Genomic DNA, 21,554 nt, shown 5'->3' on the forward strand with positions numbered 1-21,554 from the left:
TGTTCATGGTGTCCCAGGGCCATGGGAGGCAGGACCTGTGCTACACTCAGGCTGTAAAGCATGGCCCTGGCAAGGAGCCGGCATGGTCCCAGTTGGAAGAATTTCCAGCCCCACCTGTGGGGTTTCTTGGGGTTTTCCCAGTAAATGTTTGAGCTCTGTGTTTCCAAAGGAATTAACAGTGCTTGTCCTGGATCCAGCACACTCCACGGCACCTGGCAGAGGCAGGTCATCATCACCAAGTCACACCTGCACCCTCCGGAATAAACCCCAGACTGCCCGTCCCTGGCACCCACGGACCCTCCCGAGCCGCTCCGGCCATGGGTGTGGGCATGTGCTCCTCAAGAAAAGTTTCTCCTCCGTTTATATGATTAATTCCTCCCTCCCACAATGGACGCCCGCAATCACATCTATATCCGTGGCTCCCCACTCCTCCTCGGCTGTAAAATATTTATAACCCCCTACATTAGGGCTCTTCTACTTTCTCCTTGGTTTTTTTCTTCTTTTATGCCTTCCACCCGGGCTCCCCAGCTCTGCTGAGCCATGCCGCACCAGGAACCGCTTCATTTTAATATAACTCAGTGAGAGGAGAAGCTGTGAGGAATAATTTAGATTTTGCTCAGGGAATGCAACGCTTTTTTTAATTGCAGTCATCTGCAGCTTCTTAGCAATGTATTATTGATGGTTGTTATTCAAATAAAATAGTTGCTGCTTTTTGTTTTCCCGTGGACGCAGTTGCCAGTGTTTATGGTTTTCTCTTCTCCCTCTTTCACCATTTTGGGAAGAGGTCACCTTTTCATTTTCTACTTTTTCAACCCGCTTTTGCCACCTCTCTCCCCTTCACGGTGGGTGTTTGTGGGGGCTGAGCTCACCCCAGCTTTGCCCTGTGGCATTGACATCAGCAAAATACCAGCGACGCCCCTTCATTATATTGCCATGGGGCCCAATGGACAGCCTTAATGTGGGGTTAGGGGAGGCTTAGCCTTTTTGGTAACGGTGTGCCGGAGCCTGACTTCATGCAGTGAAGCACGTGGGAGTGGAGGAGGTGAATGTCTGCAGGTTCAGGGTGGCTTTGCTGGGGTAATGCCAGCCCTGCCTGGGCTCTGCATGCTGCTTGGCCTGCACAGTCACCTGCGGCTGCTCTCCCTGGGCTTTCACTGGTGCTTCGGGCTGTGAAAGTAGGTTTTTAGGAGCAGTGGAGCAAGACGGACTGGGGGGAAGCACCTTCCTTTTGGAGGGCTGCTCCCAACCCTGCAGCTTTATGGAGGGGCAGCGAGAGGGCACAGATGCCCCCAAAAAGGGACTGTGGGAGCTAACCCTGCCCTTGCAGCAGTGTCCCCATCCCTGCCGCGTGCTGGTACTACGGCCCCGCATGGGCTCTGCAGCATTGCTGTGCCGGGTACCGCAGCACCCAGCCTGGGACCAACAGCATCTCCAGCCCCGGGGAAGAGGCCTCTGGCACCAGCTTGGCTTTCCCCCCCCCCCCGTCTCTGGAAGGAAAGCACCAAAGTAGGACTCTAGAGCCTGGGCGCTCCTCCGCCTCCCCGCTCTGGGACTGACAGCTTGCGAGTGATGGGAGAGCCGCTCTCCCGCGCTGTCACTTCTCTCTCCTCTCTTTCAGCACTACCCACCGCGTTGTCACTCCTGGCAGCAGGGACTTTCCTCAGTCCCACTAAGGTCCCGGAGGTGTTACCGTGATGCAAACACCGAGTACAAGGTTCCTCCTTGATGTGAGGAACAAAACAAGGTCGGAACTGGAGGGAAAAATGTTCATTTTGAGATGGAGCTGAGGATCTAGCTATTTCCTTCTGACTCTCTCCGGAGGGGACTGGGGGGGATCCCCCAGATCTCAAGGGAGGAGGGGCACTTGCACTGCCCTAACCACGGGGTGCCCTGGTGGGGTGCTCCATGGAGAAGGAAGGAGCCCCACCGTGCCAGCAGCCCTGGCGGGACTTCATCGCATCCCTGCGACACAGCGCTCCCCCTCACCCTGCTCACAGGTGCTTGGGAAGAGGCAGCTCGGAGGCTCTTCCTCAGCTGTTACAAATATTAGGAGTTTAATAACAGGCACTAATAGATTTAGAGCTTGTTGTGGCTCCAGCTCCAAATGGGAACATGTAGGGGTGGGGAAAGGAAAAGCGCCGTCAGTCACAGGGCTCCCAGGGAAAACACAGCGTGTCTGTCAGCTCACAGGCAGTTTGGTGATGAATTCCTTAGGTGAGTGAACAGTTTCGTCTCCTAATTACATTCATAAAGCAAAAGTATGCCCAAACCCCTCCTCTTCTGTTTTGCTTTTTATTTCCAGTTCCCCCTCCCTCAGTGAAGTAGCTGCTTAATTAGAACTGAACAGGGCTGTTCGAGTAATCGAGAGCAGGAACGGTCTAGGGGAGGTTTATTAGCAATAGCATGGCAAGACGGCTCTGGTATTTATTTCTGGGGCTGCTCTCCTCGCTCTGAGCATGAGCCTGAGCCTTGCAAACAGGCAGCTGTGGGTGCTGAAGCTCAGCAGTGCTCAGGGTTGAACAGAGAGAAAAGGGGAAGATGAGGCAGGAAAAAAAAAAAACCCAAACCCCTTTTACACCAGCCCCGCACGGCTGCGGGCATCACCTGGGAGCGTCTCCGCCAGCCCTGCCTCCCCACGCGGATGCTGCGGGCCCCCCTGGCCTGCCCTGTGTGAGGGGACCTCGGAGCAGCGGGACCCCCGTCAGCCTCTGGCATTTCCAACAAAGCCTCTCCCTCAGCGGCGATCGGGGGTTTATTTATCCCTGAGCACTGAGGGTTGAATGCTGGCGCTCTCTCTCCCTATATTTAGCCCTTGAATGGAGAGAGATTTTACAGACGCCCGACTCTGCCGTGTGCTTAAGAGTAAGTCAGTGTTTCCATTAGAAATCCTGGGGGTCCAATCCTGCTCTCTGCTCTCCGGCACCATGACAAAAATCTTCCCCGTTGATTCCAGCGGAGCGATGTTGGATTTATACCCACGGGGATGAGATCAGGATCTGGCCTCGGGTTTTGATGGGTTTGTAACTTGGCTGATACAACTTGGCTGATTCAATTCATTTTGGGCTAAAACTCCACCTACAAGTTCCCAGCCTGGGAGACATTAAAGGCAAATTATTATGAAGTTTCATACTGGTTTTAAAGGGAAATCATCAGTGAAGCCTGATTTTTACAGAAGAACCTGGTGGACTGATCCTTTCTATTTTGGGGTTATTTATTTTATGTTGCTGCTGGTCTTCTTTAGGCTGGGCACTGCTCAGGCCAGGGGCTGGTCCCTGCTTTGCTTACAGAGCACCCTGCAGAAAAGCATTTGGAAAAGAAAAGAGGTCCCAAAATATGGATCACAGCTGAGGTTCCCATCACAGCAGGGCTTCCCGCGGGGTTTAGGTCCCCGATCGTGCGCTCCAATGCTGCCGGTCACTGTGGGAGTCTTTGCTCCTTTTCCAAAGCAGCTGAAAGATGCCTCCTGGGCGAGGACGGGGCTCCCGCTCCTCTCCGGGCACAGCCCTGCCCGCGTGCAACAGGCGTCGAGTGCAAAGTGTCGGCAAAGAGGGGAGAGCGGGGAGGAGCACGCATCCGTGCATCCCTCCCGCGGCCGGAGCACGGCGCGTGACCTCTCCCGGCCACATCCCGGCCGTGAAAGCTGATGCCCCTGCAGCCGCGTGCCCGGTGCGGAGCTGGCCCCGCATGCGTGGCCGGAGCCGGTTCGGGGCGAACAAAAGGGAACAAATTAATATCCAGCCATCATCCAAGACGAACGAGGAGGCCAAAGGCACAAGCACAAAGCAGCAGAGCAGCCCTGCAGAGACTTGCCAGCGGGATCCAGCGTCTCCCTCGGAGCTCGCCTGTGAGCGCCTGCCAAGAGTCAAACGAGAAGCAGCCTGTCCCCGCTGCCACCCCTGTGGCTGCAGCAGCCGGAGCCCCGGATAATCCTGGGAGGTCCCTTCCGGCACCTCGGGGCTGGCCACGTGGGAGATGAGTGGGGAGCTTTGCTGGCTCAAGGCTTGCTCCCTTCTTCCTCCTCTTCTGGGTGCAGAGGGGCAGAGCATCATCTGTCCCTCTGGCAGAGCAGTGTGGGGACACCTCTGTCACCTCTGGGGATGGCAAAGCCTCGCGTCTCCCAACAGCAGGACGGGGAGAGCGGGTGGCCCTGCGACGAACGCGATGCAGCAAGAGGGGTGGCACCAGCAAGCAGAGCAGGGGCATGATCCTGGGAAGCAGGGGCTCATGAAGGGTCTTCAGAGCAGGTTTAGATCAGTATCAGCCACAGGCCTGTACGACCCCAAGACACTCCACGAAGGAACTTTTCACTCGCTCTGCCCCACTTTGCTGTGGTGTGTGGGGACGTGTCGGTGCGAGCAGGGTCCGACCGCTCACTCAGAGGCGATGGTCCTGGTCCTGGTCCCGCTCCCGCTCCCGCTCCAGCCAGGCTTTTGACTTTTCTTGCCTGTGCTTTTCCTTAAATTTAAAATGGAAGGGGCTTTCGGCCTCAGTGTTTATGGTTGCTCTCACTGTAATGGAAACACACCAGGCAGGAGCTGCTAAGTACCAGCTCTGTAATTGCAGGCTGCCACTGGATGGGAAGCATGTTTTTCAAATGGATTTTGGCTGGTTCCTTCAATGGCAAGTGCCCGGGCTGTAAAATCTGCCTTTCCCCATTTCAGCCAGAGCCCAAGGAGGCTGCAAATTCGCAGCATTTCTGAGCGCGCAAATTGCCCTGTTAACAACAGGTTCCCGGAGGCAGGAAGGATGATTTCCTTTCAGGAGTCCAAATCCAGATGGTCAGATATTCCTTCCAAGCTCAGAAAACCTGTTTTAAAAGGCTATTATGTCTCAATAGCAGTTTTGCATCCCAGCCCACTGGAAGCACTGTCTGCTGTCTGCACCGCCATCTATTTTTCAAGCTGTTCAGCAGTCACCTAGACCCGATGTGGTCAGTGCCGTCTGCTTTTTATTTCGCTGGAGGGGGAGCCGAACAGCAGCTAAAAGCCACGTGTTTACTCCCACTTTCCGTAGTGGACAAGCTGCAGAGCCAAGAAATGGAAGATGCCTGAGCTTGCTTTGAGATACAAGGTTTGCTTTTGTCGTGAGGGTCTCCAGCCCTGGAGTTTTTTTCGTAAGGAAGACATTTTACATATATTTTCCCCAGGAAAACGCCAAGGGCCCCACCACTGAAGATGAGGAAGGAGTTACCAGGCCCCTTTCCTCCTCCCTGCCGCAGAGCACAGGAGCAGGTTGATGCCTTCTGTGCTGCAAACCATTGAAAGAAGGCAGAGACTTTCTTCCGTCCAACACTGGCAGCTCTGAAGTCATTCAGTTGACTTCAACCAACTGCCCGTGCAGGAAAACTGCACCGTAACCAGCTCACCCGAGCGGGCAGGTCCACTCCCTGAGAGCCAAATGGAAGCAATTTTACCAGCACATGTTTTGGATAGCATCTCCGCAAGCACGGGGAAGAACTCCCCCAGCAAAGGGCCCTAAGTGTTTGCTGGGGGGTCTGCGGCAGAGCTTGGCTTTCCTGGCCTGACCCGCCTGCTGCAGCACAATGTTGCCCTGGGACTGCTCAGGAATGCAAAATTATTGAGGTGCAGGCCCTCAAGGAGGGAAAAAAAAGGTTACAAGCACTAATTAGGGCTTGTGCGTGCACAGATGTTCCACTGGTTTAACTTGAACCGTGTTGCGTGCCCAAACGTGGGGATACAGACTGGATCAACGCTGAGTTAAGGTTGCCTAAACCCAGCATTGCTGCACCGAAGCTGCGCTGCACTTTCAGTACAACCACAGCGTTTCACACGCTTCAGGCACGTTTCGGTGAAGATTTTTCTCCTGCTTGCTTCTGAAAAAAGGGTGAGGGTCGGGTCTGCCCGGGTGAAGGGGCAGTTATTTATGCTCAACCCTCTGCAGTTCAAAGAGTGTGTCCAACCCTCCCAAGTGATGCTGTCACCCAGGGGGACAGTCATTCTCAGGGGATGTCAGAGGACTGTGCCCCGTGGTTTGCAGGGCTGGGCACACCCCAGTGGGCACACGTCAGCCCCGGGTGAGCAACCACAGTGCCCATGAGAAACCCCAAAACCACAGTGCCCGCAAGGAACCCCAATTTTGCCACCATTCACGGTGCTCCGGAGATCTGCTTTCCCCATGCCCAGAGTGGGGAGGGCCTTGTGCACGAGGATACCCTCACATTTTGGGGTCCCTGCTGCTTGGGGTGCACACACCCCACTGCCATGGGGAGGTACCCACACTGCCTGGGGGGGGCACGCACTGCAGTGCCACGGGGAGGGTCCCACGCTAGCCGATGGGTGCATGCACAGGGGGTCCCCACGCTGCCTGGGGGGTCCTTTTGCTGCCCAGGGAGGGACCTCAAACTGCCTGGGGGGTGCACGGACCGCCTTGCCTGGGGTGTCCCCGTGCTTCCCTGGGTGGGGGGGGAGTGCGTGTGTGTGTATGCACGGTAGTGCCCGTGGGGGAACCCCACACTGCCTGGGAGTGCACGCATGGTTCTGCCTGGGGAGGGTGCGGACCCCACCCGCTCCCTCTCGTCCCCCTTAAGCAGCCGATGGGGCGGGCCGCCACCTTAAGAGAGCCCCTCCCCCGGCGGGATGGGGCGAGCCTTCCTCGGCTCGGCTCAGCACGGCTCGGTTTGCCATGACAAGCATTTTCTCCCGCTAGCTCCGGGACCGCTCCTCCGCCGCGTCCCCCCGCCCCGCGCCCCCATCCCATGGCCAGCCGCGGGGGCTCCGCCGCCAGCCGGGCGCCGTGGGGGCTGAGCCGGTGAGTGCGTGGGGGCACGGGGGGGACGGGTGTGTGAGGGGGTGTCCCGTGGGTGCTGCTCGGTGCTTGGCTTATCGTAGGTGGGTGAAAGCACGGCGCGGTTCCACCACCGAGGTTTCACTGCGGGTGGGGCGGTGGGCGCGGTGCTCTCGCCCACTCCAGTCCCTCCCAGTATGCAGCGCTGCGTGCACTGGGGTGCTGTATCCAGGTGCAGCAGGTGGGATGGGGGCTTGGCGTGACGCCCTCCCTTTCCTCCGCGCCCCCCCCCCCCCCCGGCACTGCCCGGTCCCGCTGCAGCGCGGAGCTGGGGGAGATGCCCACGGGCCCTCCGCTTTTGTGCGTGGGGGTCTGTGAGGCGTGCAGCCCCCCAACGCCCCAGCATCTGGGGTGGGTGGGAACCCACTCCGGCCGTATCCTGCAACTTGTTGCCCGTCCTTGAGGGGTGGCGGGGCGTGGGGCTCCCGGTCGCGCGTGTTATTGAAGCGCAGCGTGTTGTAGCAGTGCGGGGTGGGGTAAGATGGGGGCAGGATGTGACCGTGGGTCGGGCTCTGTCTGGCTGATGCCTCCATCCATCCCAGGCCACGCTGCAGCTTGGCACTGGTGCCAGAGGGAAGGGCAGAGGCAGCGCAGGCAGGCGGGGAGGTGGGGGGGGGGAGCGCTTTGCGGCAGCCCAAGGACAGACCGGGGAAGGTGCTGCGTGGGTGGTTTTCCCCATCCGTGGGGCAGGAGGGGGTGCTACTCCCTGCCTGGCGCCGGGAGAGGTGTGTGTGTGGCGTGGGGTAACCCGGGCAGGGCGTGCGTGGGGCCGGATCCAGACACGGGGATGGGGTGGAGGGTAGGATCGCACCCCGGAGAGGGGGAGGCTGCTTGGTGTTTGCCCACGGCACGACCAGGCACGTCCCCCCCCTCCTGCCTGCACCAATCCAGCTGATCAAATCCACAGCAGAAAACAGGAGGAATGGGAGGAAAATAAATTTTTTTGAGAAAAAAGGAATAAAGAAGAAAACCAGTGAGGCCTCTTCCGCCTCCTGCCACTGCCTCCAGCACTCTCCCTGCATCCCAGCCCTGCCTGCACCCTGGCTCTGGAGCCTCCCAGCATCTGTTCCGGCTGCCTGGCCTGGCTCGGCGGGCAGGGGTCCTGCCCCTCGTGGGGCCCGGGGTAAGACCCTGCCGTAGGGCGGTGGGGAGCTGGGTGGTCCCTCCCCACTTTGCCAGAGGCAAGTCGAGATCTTGAGAGAGAAGGGACAATAGGTTATTGTGCTCTTATCTCTGGAGACCTGAGGTTGGGTGGGGGTTTGGATTGCAAATTGCAAACCAGTGCAGCCTGTTTCTGCCCGTGGACTGGCAGCTGTGGACAGGCAGCCCAGCTGGGACCCAGGGGCAGTGAGCTGGGGTGAAGGTGAGCGCTCAGAGCTACCGACGGGGTGTCCAGAGCTGTACTGGGGCTTGGGGGCACTGTTCTGTGCCCCCACCCCAAATGGGTATCATGCTTCTGCTGTTGGCTGCTCCAGCAGGCAGGGTTTGTGCCGGCTGCCTAGCTCCAGACAGTGCCCTCAATCTTTCGCTTCCTTGAGCACTGAAATGCACCTGAATTATTTAATCATGAGCGAGAGAAGCTGACGCCCCTGCATTCCACCAGCCCCACCCCGGAGTGGTACGGGGTTCCCTTCCTGGCTCCGTGTCCTGCAGGCTACCCCCTCTGAGAAATACCACCCATCCCCTTGGGATGGCACGGGCTGGGTGCTGGGGACAGGGGTGGCGCAGGTGCCCCCTGGCCCCGAATAGCGGAGGGCTCTCCCAGGCTGAATGGAGGGAGCTGGGTGGTCTTGGAGGCATCCCAAAAGCTCCGTGCCCTTTGATTTCCCCAAAGCTTATTTGGAGCAGTTGACTCGGATACATGGGTTTTCTGCCCCGTGCCAAGCAGGTCAGCGGAGGAGGTGCCTGTGCCGGGATGCTGGGACGGCGTTAGCAGGGCAGGGAAGCGCCCAGGGCAGTGAGGCAGAGCTTCCCCATACCTTCTGCTTCTTCACACCTCCAGAACCCAGCCCCTCGGGGTGCAGGCTCCATACCCATCCCACCCTTGCCGGCGGTGGGGCCCTGGGCACTGCCCTGGGAGCGGCCTCATGCACGGGGACATGCAGGGACCTCTGCAAAGCCTTGGCTCCTTCCCCAGAGGAGAGGAGCTGGCTGGTGCTGGGGAGGTGGTGCAAGCGCTGCAGGTAGAGGCTTGAGACGGCAAAGGGTGTTGTTGGGTTGTGGTGGTTTTTGTTTTGGTTTTTTTCTTTTTTTGAGATGGTGACGGAGGGAATTCCCTGTGCCGTGGGTCCGGCTCTTGCATGCGGAGGATCTCTTGCCATTAGCATGCGCCGCTGCTGGCTGGAGCGTCACCAAGCCTCACGCTTGAGGAGCTGGGATGTGTCATGCTGGAGCCCCCCGGGGCAGCCCTGTGCAGAGGGACAGGGTAGGGTGGCACAGGTCCTTGGGCAGGGTGACTAAGAGCAGGGAGGGGCTGCTGCTCCTCTCGCTATTGTTTTGCAGTAGAAAGCATGAGGTGGAGCTGTGCCTGGAGCTCCCCTTCTTCCCCAAGGCCTTCCCTGGCAGCCTGTGCCGGGAGATGAGCCTGCTCCTTCCCTGCCTGCACCTCGCAGGGACTGCGGGTTCCCTGCATGCTCCCTGCTCCTCTCTTGGGGTTGTTTTTTATTCTTTTTCTCCCTCTTCGCTCCCCTCCCCGCTAGGCCACAAGCAGAGTTTGCCTGCAGTGGTCGCACACGCCTGTTGCAGCAGCACTGGAAGGAGCCCGTGGGGGTTTTGGGGGACGCAAGGAGCCCGGCACCGAGCAGCAGCCCTGCAGCAGGGACTCGCTGCCGATGTCTGTTTGCTGGTGCTCCCCATATCCGCTGCTCCCTGCAGCAGGGCCCGGGGAAGGGCTGGCCGCTGCTCCGGCTTCCTCCTCGCCCGGGGCTCCTCCCTGCTGGGGAAGGCTGCGCTGCGCTTGGCAAATCACTGCTGCTCTCTGGGAGCCGGAGGAAAACCGGGGTTAAACCCCCAGCGAGCCGTGGGGTGGGGACCCCACTCTGCAGCCATGCAGGGGATGCGCTTGCTGCGGCAGGGATCAGGCTTGGGAGTGGGAGCCTGGGAGGGATGCAGCGATGCTCGGCGTGGCAGTGGGATGCAGTGGGGGTGGCCGCTGCAGTGCAAAGATGTGCCACCTCCTTGGTGTTCCCCAACTCCTCTGTCCTGCTGGGGACTTCTGGGAGCGGATCCCCAGGCAGGGTGAGGGATGCTGGCTGATACCTGTTGGCTGCCCAGAACCCTCCTGGTCTGGATGGATGAAGGCAACAATGTCGTTTCTATCATACAGGTAGAGATCTGGTGTGCAGAGGAGGAAATAAATCAGTCTGGGTGAGCTGGGAGTTTGAACCCATCCCTCTCGCCTTTGTGCTGTGCCCAGGAGGGAATAAGGACCCGTCCCATGGTGCTGGTGATGGAGATGCTTCCAGAGGAAGCAGCTTTGATGGGGAGAGGGTGGTGCGCCCCTCCCCAGCCTCCCCTCTCTCAAAATTGGTGTATGCCAAGGACCTCCTGCAATGAGCAGTGACCGGCTGGAGGAGAGGGAGAGGTGGGCGATAGCACCTTGCCCCTCTCTGCCCAGTGGCGGCCAGCCCAGAGCTCCCTGCTGGGTTTCCCACTGACACCGGGACAGGGACAGTGTTTCGGGGTGCGGGTCCAGCCTTGGGGTCACTCAGTGCAGCTGGCCATGGGAACCACGTTCCCTGCCACCTGCTGCCAGTGCTTTCTGAGGCTGAACTAATGAAACATCTGACTTTGATGTTTTAATTAATTGCTTTTGGCTTTAATGCAGAGGGATAATAGAGTTTCCATGGACTTATAAAACCTGCCCCTCTATTTTTTTCATTAGAAAAAGGAAAGGGGGGAAAAAAAACTGGCAAGCTAACCCTGGATAGAGAAAGGAAGAAAGCAAATGCTTGAGACACGCAGAGCACATGACAACCCACTGGTGTGTCACCCACCTGGATGGTGACTCTTTTAAGGCACTAATTAAGCAACTTAGATCCTCGGAGAGCTCTCTGTGAGTAACAGATGAGTTTGGTGTCCTCCTGCATTTGCGAGCTTCTGGGAGGGGTCTTGGATTTAAACGTGGGAAGCTGATGCACAGCGACATGCCCCCTGGGGGGGGTCAGGAATTGGGGCTGTGGGAGCCCTGGCCAGGAGCATCCCTCTGCCTGCATCACCTCGGCAGCGAAGTGAGGGGCTGACCCCACTCTCGCAAGTGTGGACAGGCCATCACTGCCCTGGCACACAGAGAGGGACGTAGAGACCCTGGTGTGGGCGTGAGGTGGGATGCTGAGCGCTCCTGGGCTGGTTCTTTGGGATGTTTGTGCTTCTGCATCATGGCAACCAGTCCTAAACGCTGTACGGACTGAGAGGGGCCAGGCTGGCGAGGGGCCAGCTCGCAGCTCTGACGTGGGCCCTGCATACGGTCCTCTGCCAAAATCCTGTGGCTAACTCACTTCAGAGCAAGGGAAGGGGCACAGGAAGGATCATCCTGCCAGGCAGTGCCAAGGGCTGGCTCAGGAGAGCTCCTTGCCTCAGCAAGCCCTTCCCTCCCTGCAGCACAAGGGTCTGCGGCGAGCCCATGGGGACACACCGGTCCCCTAACGCAGGGAGCACCCCTGCACCCCCCTGCCCATCATGGGCACCTGAGCTGGGACACGGCGTGTCCCCAGTGGGGGGACTCCTCGCCAGGGCGGCAGAAGCCAAGTCGAAGGTTTGGCCAGTTGTCCGTGTTTTATGCTGACAGGGAAACTTTTGCTTCTACGCTTCCATGGCAAGGATGAGTCGGCAGCTGGGCTGAGCCGAGGTGCCGCCAGCCAAAGGAGCTGAGCGCTGCTGCAGTCGCTGGGGTGCTGGGGCAAGTCTCCATCCACCCCTTTTGTTTTTTTAATACGTTATTCCTGTACTTTCCCCCTGCTAAAGCAGTTGGGGTCTGCGGGGAGCAGCGAGCTGCTGGTGTGCCTGGGCAGAGTGCAGCGCGTAGGAGTCCCTACCCGGAAGAGTTTGTCCAGCGGGGACGGGGAGGGAGGAATCCGATCCCTCCTTTTCCCAGGCTGGGATCCCAGCACGCTTCGCTTCCCGTGGCCCCAGCTGGCTTCCCGCTCCGGCGTGGGTCTGTCCTCCTGCTCCGTCCCGGCTGGCAGCGGGGGGCTCTGCACCGCCGATCCTGCGACTCTTCCACCACTGTGGCTGCTGACATCTCCTCTTTGTCTCAGGCACAGAAAGGTCAGCCCTGCCTCACTCGCCGCGGTCCGATAAGGAGCTGTAAATAAGCTGAGTCTGTCTGCCGTGCGGCCGTGGCAGCTGCCAGCTCCTGGGCTGATCCCAGCATCTTCCTCCTCCTCCCTGGGCAGAGGAAGGATTCGTCCAGGGGAGGGATTTGGGCTGGTCAGTGATGCCAGCCAGGAGCTGAATCCAGCACTGCAGAGCCTGGGGGGTGGTGGGCCAGGCTGAGGCCCAAGGCACTCGCTTCAGCAGTGGCAGCAGTAAAAGCAGCGTGCCCTGTGCCAAGGGCGAGAGCCGGGAGGGCTGCTCGAGGGCTCCTGCCTTCCTCAAGCTAAAAATAAGCTGCTGGCCCTTGTGGTGCTGCCTCTGCTCCCACCGGGGGGGCCGGGGGTGGGCAGGGGGCAAAACTGGGCTGGAGTGGACCGCAGGGGACCATGGGGGAGCTCAGCCCTGCACTGTGGTTACAGGGCCTGCCTGGGACCCGGTGTGACCTTTGCTCTTTGAGCATCGGATCCAGTGATCAGATTTTCAGGTCTGGGCTCAGATTTCGGGCAGAAGGTGTCTGATTTTCAACCCGGTTTCCCAAGATGCTAATTAAGGACCCTGCTGCAGCAGCTAGAGCTTTACTGTCCCTTTTCCACCCCTCGCTTGCCCAGGAGGTGCCGATCACCCCGGCCAGCCCCGTGGCATGCCCTTGGCTTTTTTCTTCTCGCCCTTTGTTCCTGCTTGGAAATGCTGATGCTTTGTCTGTCTCTGCTTCAGCCCTCCTAGAGGCTTAGTGCCGCAGCATTGCTGTGCTCTGGCTCTTCATCTCTCTTCCCAACTTCTCACCAGCTACTTAAAAGTAACCCCAGGTTGTTGGAGCAGTTGGCTGCTCCAGGCAGAACTTGGGCTGCAGGGATACTTTTTAACTGGTGGTGGAAAATCCACTCTCTTGCCCATGCCATCTTGCCCTCTGTCGCTGCTGCAGGCAGCCAAGGGATGTGAGGATGAGCGCGAAGATGACTTGGTCCTCGAGCATCTTCCCATCTCATCTCCCTTCTGTAGGGGCTGAAGTCCCCACCTTATCGTTGGCTCTGCAGTCCGAGCCAGGCTGTACCCCAGGGGAGGACAACAGGCATGATCTCCTGGCCGTGAAATTCAGGGCAGGGTGTCTCAGTTGCTGTGTGAGGCTCCCGGATCGGTGCGGCACCTGTACAGCCTGCCGGTCCCGTGCGCCGGGAGAGCCGCCTCGGTGCTGGCTGTGTACAAAACCGTGCCGTGACATATCGCTGCAGCTGGCAGGCAGCAGCGCACCGTGCCGAGCTTCCCTGGGGTTCCCAGCCCAGCGCCGCCTGCTCCAGGGGGGCTTTCTGCTGGTGTTGGGCTCTCCCGTGGGCACGTGGCTGTGCCGGGAGCACGGATCTGGCATGACCTCTGGGATGGAGACAGCCTGGGGGTGACCCAGGCTGGGAGGGAGCTTGTGCTCCAGTGTGAACCTGAGTTAAATATTATTCCTGCCTTTAGAGCAGGGAGGTTGTTGCAAGGAGGGGGATTGCAGGGAAACGAGGGCAGGCTGGATTTGTGGCTTGGTGATGCTGGCAGTTGGTAAAGCTGGGCTGGTGATGGAGCAGCCCGAGCTGCTGCTGGGATGAATTGTACCTCGCAAGGGTCGCATTGCTAGTGACAGCCCCGCTGCTACAGAACAGGAGGAAAGCTGTAATAACAACCCACCTCTACGCATTACTCAGTGCAGGGGACTTATCCCGTGTGCGGGCAGAGCTAGCAGAGACCTGACTCTGTTTGCCTGGGGATGCTGGGCGAAGTGGGGGTGAATCAGCCGCAGGGAGCCGGGACCAGAAACTTGGCTTGGCTGCAGAGAAGCTGCAAGCACGGCTGATCTTTCCTGGGTGTCCTGGTGCAGACGTGGCTGTGAGTCACCGCATCCTGCTTGGGAAAGTGTGGGGACCCAAAACTTTCATCGCAGCATGATGGGGATCCCTGCTGGCCCCAGGGATGGGTCCCCGGTGGGTGCTGCTGTGCCCACCCTGTTCCTCTGTGGGAGCTGGGCTGTGCTCATCACTCAGGGATGTATCTGTGGAGCCGGGGGGACCCTTCCCATAGTCAGAAACTCCTGTGTCCCGGCTTGAGCTACGAAAGTATGAAGCTCTGCAGCCTGCATTTTCCAGTGTGACTAGTGCTGGCTATTTTTAGTTGTCCAAATTAAGCTTGGCTAAATGATGTCTTTTGAGGTTTGTTTGAGGGAGGAGGCCTGAAGTGGTGTTATTTCCCAAGTGACGAATTGCTCTTAAATCTGACCCCAAATGGACTGCCTGAAAATGAAGGGAAGGACTGAAACAGCTGACTGTGCTTGGGCATCGTTTCCTCCCCAGAGAGCTGCAGGGCACCTGGGGGTGTTTCCCGAGTGAGCAGGAGATCTCCTTGGGGAAGGAGAAAGCAAGCAGCCAAGACCCGCTCACCTCCGTGTGTGGAAAAAACCATCAGTATAACCTCATCTTGCTACCTGCTTCGGCCTCCCCAGCGATACGCCGTGCTCCCAGGAGCCAGCCTTGCAAACGCCCGTCTGCTCTGTAGCGTATTAAGTCCATGGGGGTGCTCTTCCCAGGGCAGCTTGAATTACTCGGCGTGTGCTGGGTTCCAAATGCAGCTCCTGGAGGAGACGGCTGCTTTGCCTGCTGGGGGAGGAGGCTGGAGCCATGGGTCGGGGTGCTGAGGTGTTGCTCTGTAGGTGCCTGTTTTGGGGGAGGCTTGTCCAGGGGTGATGGAGAGGTGACGGCCCGTGTACCCAGCATGTGCTCGAGGGCTGGGTGCAGCCATGGCCCAAGCCCTGATGAGCCAAAATCTGTCTGCAACATGCTCCAGCTCCGCGTCCGCTGCTAAATTCTGTTGTGCTAACTCCTGACCTGCTGCCTTTTATCTCTTTCCATTTGTTGCTTCCCTTCTTGGCGTTGTTTTCCCACTCTTTCCACCACCCCATCCGTGCCTGCCATCTGCAAACACGCTTGTCTTCTGGGCGCCTGGTCCCACCTCGCTGGGCACCAGTTTGGGCATCCGGCACTGCCTTTACCTGGTGCAGCCCTTCTTCCTCCTTCCCTTTCCTGCAGCGTCTGGGTGTTTCTCTGCAGGGCAGCAGCCGGGGGATCCTCTTGCTCCTGCAATTGAACGTGAAATGCATCAAGTCCTTGCAAGATGTTGCAGATTGTGCTTCTGCAGCACGGTCAGGGGGACTTGTGCTGCTTGCAGGTGTCCTCTGCTCTCTGTGGGCAGATGCAGCCTGGAGCGAGGAGGCTGGGGGTGTTTCCTGCCCTGCCTGGCACTTCCATTCAGGGGACTGTCTCTTTTCCCTTTGGAAAGAACAATGAGGGATCCTCCCTTCCTCCTCCTGCTCCCCTGGATGCAGCTGCCTGCAGAGACTGGCCTCACTGTTTTTCAGCCCCTGAGACCTTGCCGTGCTCCATCCCTGCTCAAGGTGATCTGTTTGGGCAGAGCATCACCAAGAAGGGACCCAGAAAGGCAGGTAGAGAGGGGAGGGGCTTCCCCGAATCTCAGCCTCCTCACCCTGGGCTGGCTGCCTCCCGTCAGGGCTGTGTAGGAGCAGGGTGCTTCCCGGGCAGAACAAGCCCAGGTTGTGCTGGGGGACCATGAACGGTGCTGGGGGACCCCGAGCCAAGCAGGTTCCTCTGGCACAGACTTGTTTTTTGCATTTCCACTATCCCTGTTGTGCAGAGAGCAAAACCACTAGCCCTGACCCTGCCTGGGGTCAGAGGATGGTGCAGAAGGTTGATGGAGAGGATGACGAAGGACCCCACTACTATGGGCATCTGCCCCCGTGTGCATGGGGCAGCTGGGAAAATGTGGGGGCAAAGAAGTGGAGCCAGAGCTTTGGGAGCGGAGGGGATTACAGCATGCCGAGCAATCCTGGGTAGGGTGCCTGGGGCAGGAGGAGGAGGGGGAATCCTGGCCATGCAAAATACCAGGCGCCGGGTGGGTATTGCATTTTTTCTGGCTATGTCGTGAGCAGGCTCATCGCAGGCAGCACATCCCCCAGGCACGGGCCAGCACGTCTGCTGCCCGTACCCCGGTGCCAGTCCGGCACTGGGCTCTGGTGTCACTGGGGAGCTGCCGGGAGCCAGGCTGCAACACCAGCCGCTCGCTTTATTCCCCGTGGATCGCCTTGCTCTGTCTCCCGCCTGCTGCGCTGCATGCTGCCAACAAAACGCCCCTAACACCCAGATTGCGGCAGTAATCTCTGCCCTATCGCTGCTAAAGCTGCTATTATCCCCCAGATTAGCGCTGGTGCTTAGATACCCACCTGTATAAATGCCGGTGATAGGCAGGGACTGTTATAAAGTCTCCCACAGCTCCTGCGCCTCCAGGTCCAGCCAGTACCAAGCGGCTGGTGTCCGGCAGTCACCTCAGCTGACCCCAGGGCTCGGCTGTGCCACGCGGGGCTGGTTTGTTCCTCTTGCTTGGGGGCTGGGCAGAGGCTGCAGGGCTTTGGGGCTGGCCCTGCGCTAGCGGGGGGCATCGCTTGCTGGGGTGGTGATGCCAGGCAGTGTAAGCCTCCCCATGCAGCAGAATGTCCTTATCCCTGTTGCATCTTGTCTCGGCTCTGCAGCGAGTGTCTCTGCTTGAAGTAGAGCTCAACCGAAGCTTGGGACTCTTGACATTGTTGCAGGTTTAACAGCAGGGTTTTCTTTTGCGGGGGTGACCTGCAGACTGCCCTACCCCAGCTCTATTGGGTGCAATTTATGGGCACGAAGGACGTGTGCAGTGGCAAAGCATGGGGTGTGGGTCAGTGCCAGCGGGGCTGGAAGGCATCATCCCACCTGGAGGGATGCAGGAAGTGGGAGCCTTGCCAGCAGCTTCACGCTGGCACTTGAGGAAAGGGATATCCCAGTTTCTCTGAGTTACTGGTGCAGCTGGAAGCCTCTGGGGCGTTGCCCGAAGCGCAGGGGGAGGGAGCGCGTGGGGTTTGAGACGCTGCATAAACAGGATGGCAGGTCAGGACGGTGCTGGGCGCCCGGGGCGCAAGGGTGTGTGCATGCGTGGGGAGCACGGAGGTGAGGACGGGGGCTGGGAACGGCGGTGCCGGGAATGGCGGTGCCCAGCGCGCCGGGGCTCTGCCGCCAGGTCGGGGTAGCAGTGGCATAGCAGCAGGTCTGCTCTGGTTTTGGGGTGCAGAGGGGACGGTCCCCAGCTGCCATTGGGAGCAGAGTATGCAACACCTGTGAGAATGTCAGCGATGGTGCCGCTGCCAGCACCGAGCGATGCAGCAAACCCCCCGGCCGGGGGTTAAGCCAGCCTCTCTGCGAGGGCTCAGCCTAGGTAAGGTGACTTTTAAATACATCGGCACTTAATTAAAGCATGTTAACAGTTTTAAACACTGTTGACACCTAGTGTAGGCCAAGGACGTAATAATGCTGGGAATGCGTTAGCTGGTTGTGGATTACCTTGGGGCTGTGGCTGGCGCTTGTGGGATGTGTGGCTCTAACAAAGAGGCTTTGAAGAGCAGATCGGGTGCATGTTTTGGCTGTCCAGCCCCACATGCTTCCCCCTGCGCCCCTCCTGCCCTGGCCGGGCTGGGGATGCTGCGGAAAGGGGTGCCCCCGAAGAATTGGGGCGGTGGGATGCAGCCACGTGCGTGTGTGAGAGCCAGGGCTGGCGTGTCTAAGTGGGGTGAGGGCTGGGTGCTCTGTGGGTCGCCCCTTGTGTGGGGTGGGTGTCTGAGATGGGTGTCCCCTTGCCTGCAGCCTCTCCCCACCCGCCACAGCAGCTGGCTCCTGCCCCATGCCAGCGTGCTGCTCTCCTCCCTGGCATTTCACATCCCTCAGCCCCGTTCCTGCGTGCGCAGCTTTACTTCAATATTTATTTTTTCAAACCAATTCCTGCTGTTTACTTAAATAACTGGTTCTCCAGCTGCAGGACGCACAGGGCGGTGGGGAATGGGGAGGGGGACCCTGGGAGCCTTGCGGGGGGCCAGGGGTGTATGTGCACCCTCCTGGGGCATTCTGCCTTATCCCAGCAACTGGCTCAGATTAGCTTTTCCTTCCCCAGCCCCTCCCCGTGCTCTCCTGGCCCATCTGGCTCTCTCCTCTTATTTATTGGTACATATTTTCCAGGCTCTGATTTGCCTCTTCGGCAAAGCTGCTGCTTTGCCCAGATTTGATCTCCCGATGATATCACGGGCTTTGCTCTTGCAAGGGTCTAATTTGGTGCCCGGGATGCAGGCTTTCTTCCCTCGTATAAATATTGCCTTTCGGTCTTCTGTGTCTCTCCCGCTCTCCCTCCCTCCCTTTAATTAGACTTCTTACTGCATGGAACAGTTTGCAGTTATATATGGAAAACAGCCTACACTTTCCCAGGAGCAGGGCATGTCGGGAAGCGAAACGGCGAGCAGCCGGCGCGCTCTCCCTGGGAGCGCGTGTGTTTTTCCTATCGCAGACACACTTTTGCCAGCTTTATTTTTTTAACCCTTTGGGGCGAGGAGGGGGCTCACAGGCACCCCCCTGGCTGCTTACTCTTCCCCTTTGCCTGAAAAAATCCCTTCTCTGCTTGGACTTTTAAATGGAAAAATATGGATTTACCGCTGGTATGGTCTGGCATGAGGGATACCTTGTAGCTGGGATTGGAGAAGTTAGCTGGTGCCCGGCACGCCGGCTGTCTGGGATGTGATCTGGAGCTGGACTGCACAGGAGCCCTTGGAGCTGAAACAGTTGGGGGCTGTGGGTGCTGGATGCCTGGATCCAGGGGCACCCATCCCATCCCCCTTGCCCTGATGGAGAGGGCATTAGGAGGGGTGTTCCTCTCCTCAGCCATTTGCTGTGTCCCTAGGGCTGCTGCCAGCCTCGCGGTCAGGATCTGAGCGTTGGGTCACCCCTCCTGCTGTCCCAGCCCACTCCCGGCGGCTGCTGAGGGACAGCTGGCCCTGCTGGGGTTCCCCTCCAGTGCATCCCTGCTTTGGGGCATCCCCTGCTCACTGGGAGGGCCATGCAACCCAGCAAGCCGCCAGCTTTCCCCGTGGTGTCAGACAAGCTCTGTTTCCCCTGCCTTAGTTTCCCTTGCTATGAACATGAGGGATATTTTTTTATTACTGCTATTTTGGGTTTTTTTGCATGGGCTTTTTCTCTTCTCCGGGTGGGGCAGGAGGAAGCAGCTCATCACAGTGCTCTGGTGGAGAAGGTTAGTGCTGCGCTCACCCAGATGCCTCCGTGGGTCTTGGGGTGCCCTGTGGTACCCTGAGACTTGAGGGTTCAACCTCTCCTCCCAGCTTCCAGAAGCAGATGCTTCTCCCAGCAGCTGCTGGGAGGAAGTGACGGGACCTATTTTAAGCCCCCGGGGATTTTCAGGGTAGGAATCCCCTGTCCCTGTGTAATACTGCTAAAAATATCATGGCTGTACCCATGCGTCCTAGCCGATAGCGCTCTTGTTCTCTGGATGTTACTCTGCTTGTGAGACTCCCTCGTGCTCTGTAGGTTGGTTCTTTCCTGCTGGTTTTTACTTTATTTTAAGCTAAGCTGTTCCTTCGCTTCCTGAATAGGATGTAGAAAGGTGGGAGTCAGGCCTGCTGGGATCTCTTCCCTGCTCAGGGGCTGGGAGATGGCTGATGCTATGCTCAGGTGTGGTGTTGCCTCAGCTTCCCCATCCGTGTAAGGTGGAGGGGTACGTGGGGACCCAGGTCCTCTACCTGCTGGAGATCACCTGCACACATTGTTCATGGGCTGCCTCATCCAATGGGAATCTGCAGGTGCCGGAGCAGCGGGGATGGGTGAGCCTCCCGGAGCATCCCTGCCTCTCCCCTTGCTCCCCTGAGTGGCACGGTGCTGGGCTGGCAGCGAGGCCTGCGGGTGAGCTGGGTCGGGCTCAGCTCTGCCTGAGCCCCTGCCAAAGCGTTGGCGTCCTCTGGCTGCGCCTCTGCCCCGGGAGCAGCTTGCAAGGTCGCTGGAGCAGAAAGCACCCATCCCTCAGCGCAGGGCTCTTGGCTCCCCCCGTCTTGCTTTCTGCACAAGTCCTTGGTTTTAATCCCATCCTCCTGGCCCGTGCCCTCTCCTCCAGCCGCCTGGCCGGGGCGGATGGCTGCTCCCAGCCATACCCCGTGCATTAGCACTTCTGCTCCGCAGGGGCCGGCTGGGAGAGCCCCAGCCTCCCAGCATCACTGTGCCATGCAGGAGCTGGGTGAAGCTGTGCAGGGACAGAGCATCTGCCTAGGGGTGGGACCCCTGGCTGCCCACCAGCCCTGACGGGATGGTCGGGCGTCATCTCCCTCCTGCAGCGGGGCACCGAGGCTGATGGGCATCCAGGTGTGCCATGAACCGGCAGGATCCAGGTCGGTCTGAGCGCAGGGCTGGGATGCAACTGTATCTCGATGTCCATCCCGGGAGCAGCCCAGGCAGGGCTGTGGTGCTGCAAGAGGGGTTTGAGAGATGAAGCCACCACGGATCCCCAGGCGTTGTTTGCTGCCTTATTCCTATCATCAAGTGCTGTTTCAAGTCAGCCGAATCCCAAACCTTGCCCAAGTTGCTTTGGACTTGTTTGCTGTAAAACAGCACTAAGCCAAGCCCAGGACCAGGTCTGCAGTGGGGCTGAAGTGCAGGTGAGAGGGTGACCCCTGTGAGTGGGGAAGCTGTGGGGTGCATGGTGGGCCAGCCTGGTAGGAGCCGTCTGCCCCGGACCCCTCCCCATCAGGGCACTGCAAGACAGATTCAGCTGGAAGGAGGGGAAAAAAAAAAGAGCTGCAGTAAAGAGTTGCCCAATACATGTTAGCTGATGCCTTATCGCGCGGCGGCGGGTGCCTGGTGCCTTCTGTGCTCCATGAGGAACCTGTTTCCCTGTGCCGGGAGGGAGAAGGGGTCGATGAAGCCTCGTGCCGGGGTCCAGCGCAGCCCCCTGGTCTGGCAGCACTGGGTGCTCTGGGGCTCTGCAACGCACCTGCTGCCTCTGCCTCGGTGAGGTGCCCGGTGCTGGCAGAGGGGTGGCAGGAGGGGATGCTGTGCCCTGCTGGAGGCTTGAGGGCTGCAGGTATTTGCTGGTACAGAAGAGGCTGGGGTTTGCCTTCTGCATACTTCTGCATTCCTCCACCGGCTGCACTACCTTGTAAAGCACAAAAGAATAATGAGAGGAGCTGGGGTGATTTAGTGCAGGCGCCAGGAGAGAAATACCAAGGCCTTAGATGGAAACATTCCCCTTGACAGTTCGCCTGGAGACTCCCTCCTTTCTCTGGTTGGTTTTTTTTTTTTTCCCCCCACCCCCCCTGAAATTCCTGGGCTGCTGCACCCTGTGGCGTGGGGAAGCCCAGGGGCGCGGGCAGATTCCTGAGCCCCCAGCGTGGAGGAGGCGGCTGCGCTGGAGGCTCTGATGGCTGCACCGGTGGCTTTTGCACAGGGATGCGTCATGCCAGGGCTTGGGCAGCGGGAGCCACGGGCTGCCCTGGGTCCTGGGCTGGCAGCGGGCTCGGTGCAACAGGTTTTGGGGAGCCGCGTCATGGA

At 59.1% G+C, this 21,554-nt stretch overlaps 1 protein-coding gene across 3 annotated transcripts in view; it reads left to right on the plus strand.

The window, feature by feature from the left end:
- Positions 1 to 6,627: 6,627 nt before the first annotated feature.
- Positions 6,628 to 21,554, plus strand: part of ATP2B4 (ATPase plasma membrane Ca2+ transporting 4) — a 51,939-nt gene continuing 37,012 nt past the window's right edge. For all 3 annotated transcript variants that reach the window (XM_075115867.1, XM_075115870.1, XM_075115871.1), the window contains exon 1: positions 6,628 to 6,768. The gene's annotated coding sequence lies outside the window, so the exon portion shown is untranslated. The remainder of the gene's footprint in view (positions 6,769 to 21,554) is intronic.

Source organism: Phalacrocorax aristotelis, chromosome 21, assembly GCF_949628215.1.
Source record: "Phalacrocorax aristotelis chromosome 21, bGulAri2.1, whole genome shotgun sequence".
Classification (NCBI taxonomy): domain Eukaryota; kingdom Metazoa; phylum Chordata; class Aves; order Suliformes; family Phalacrocoracidae; genus Phalacrocorax; species Phalacrocorax aristotelis.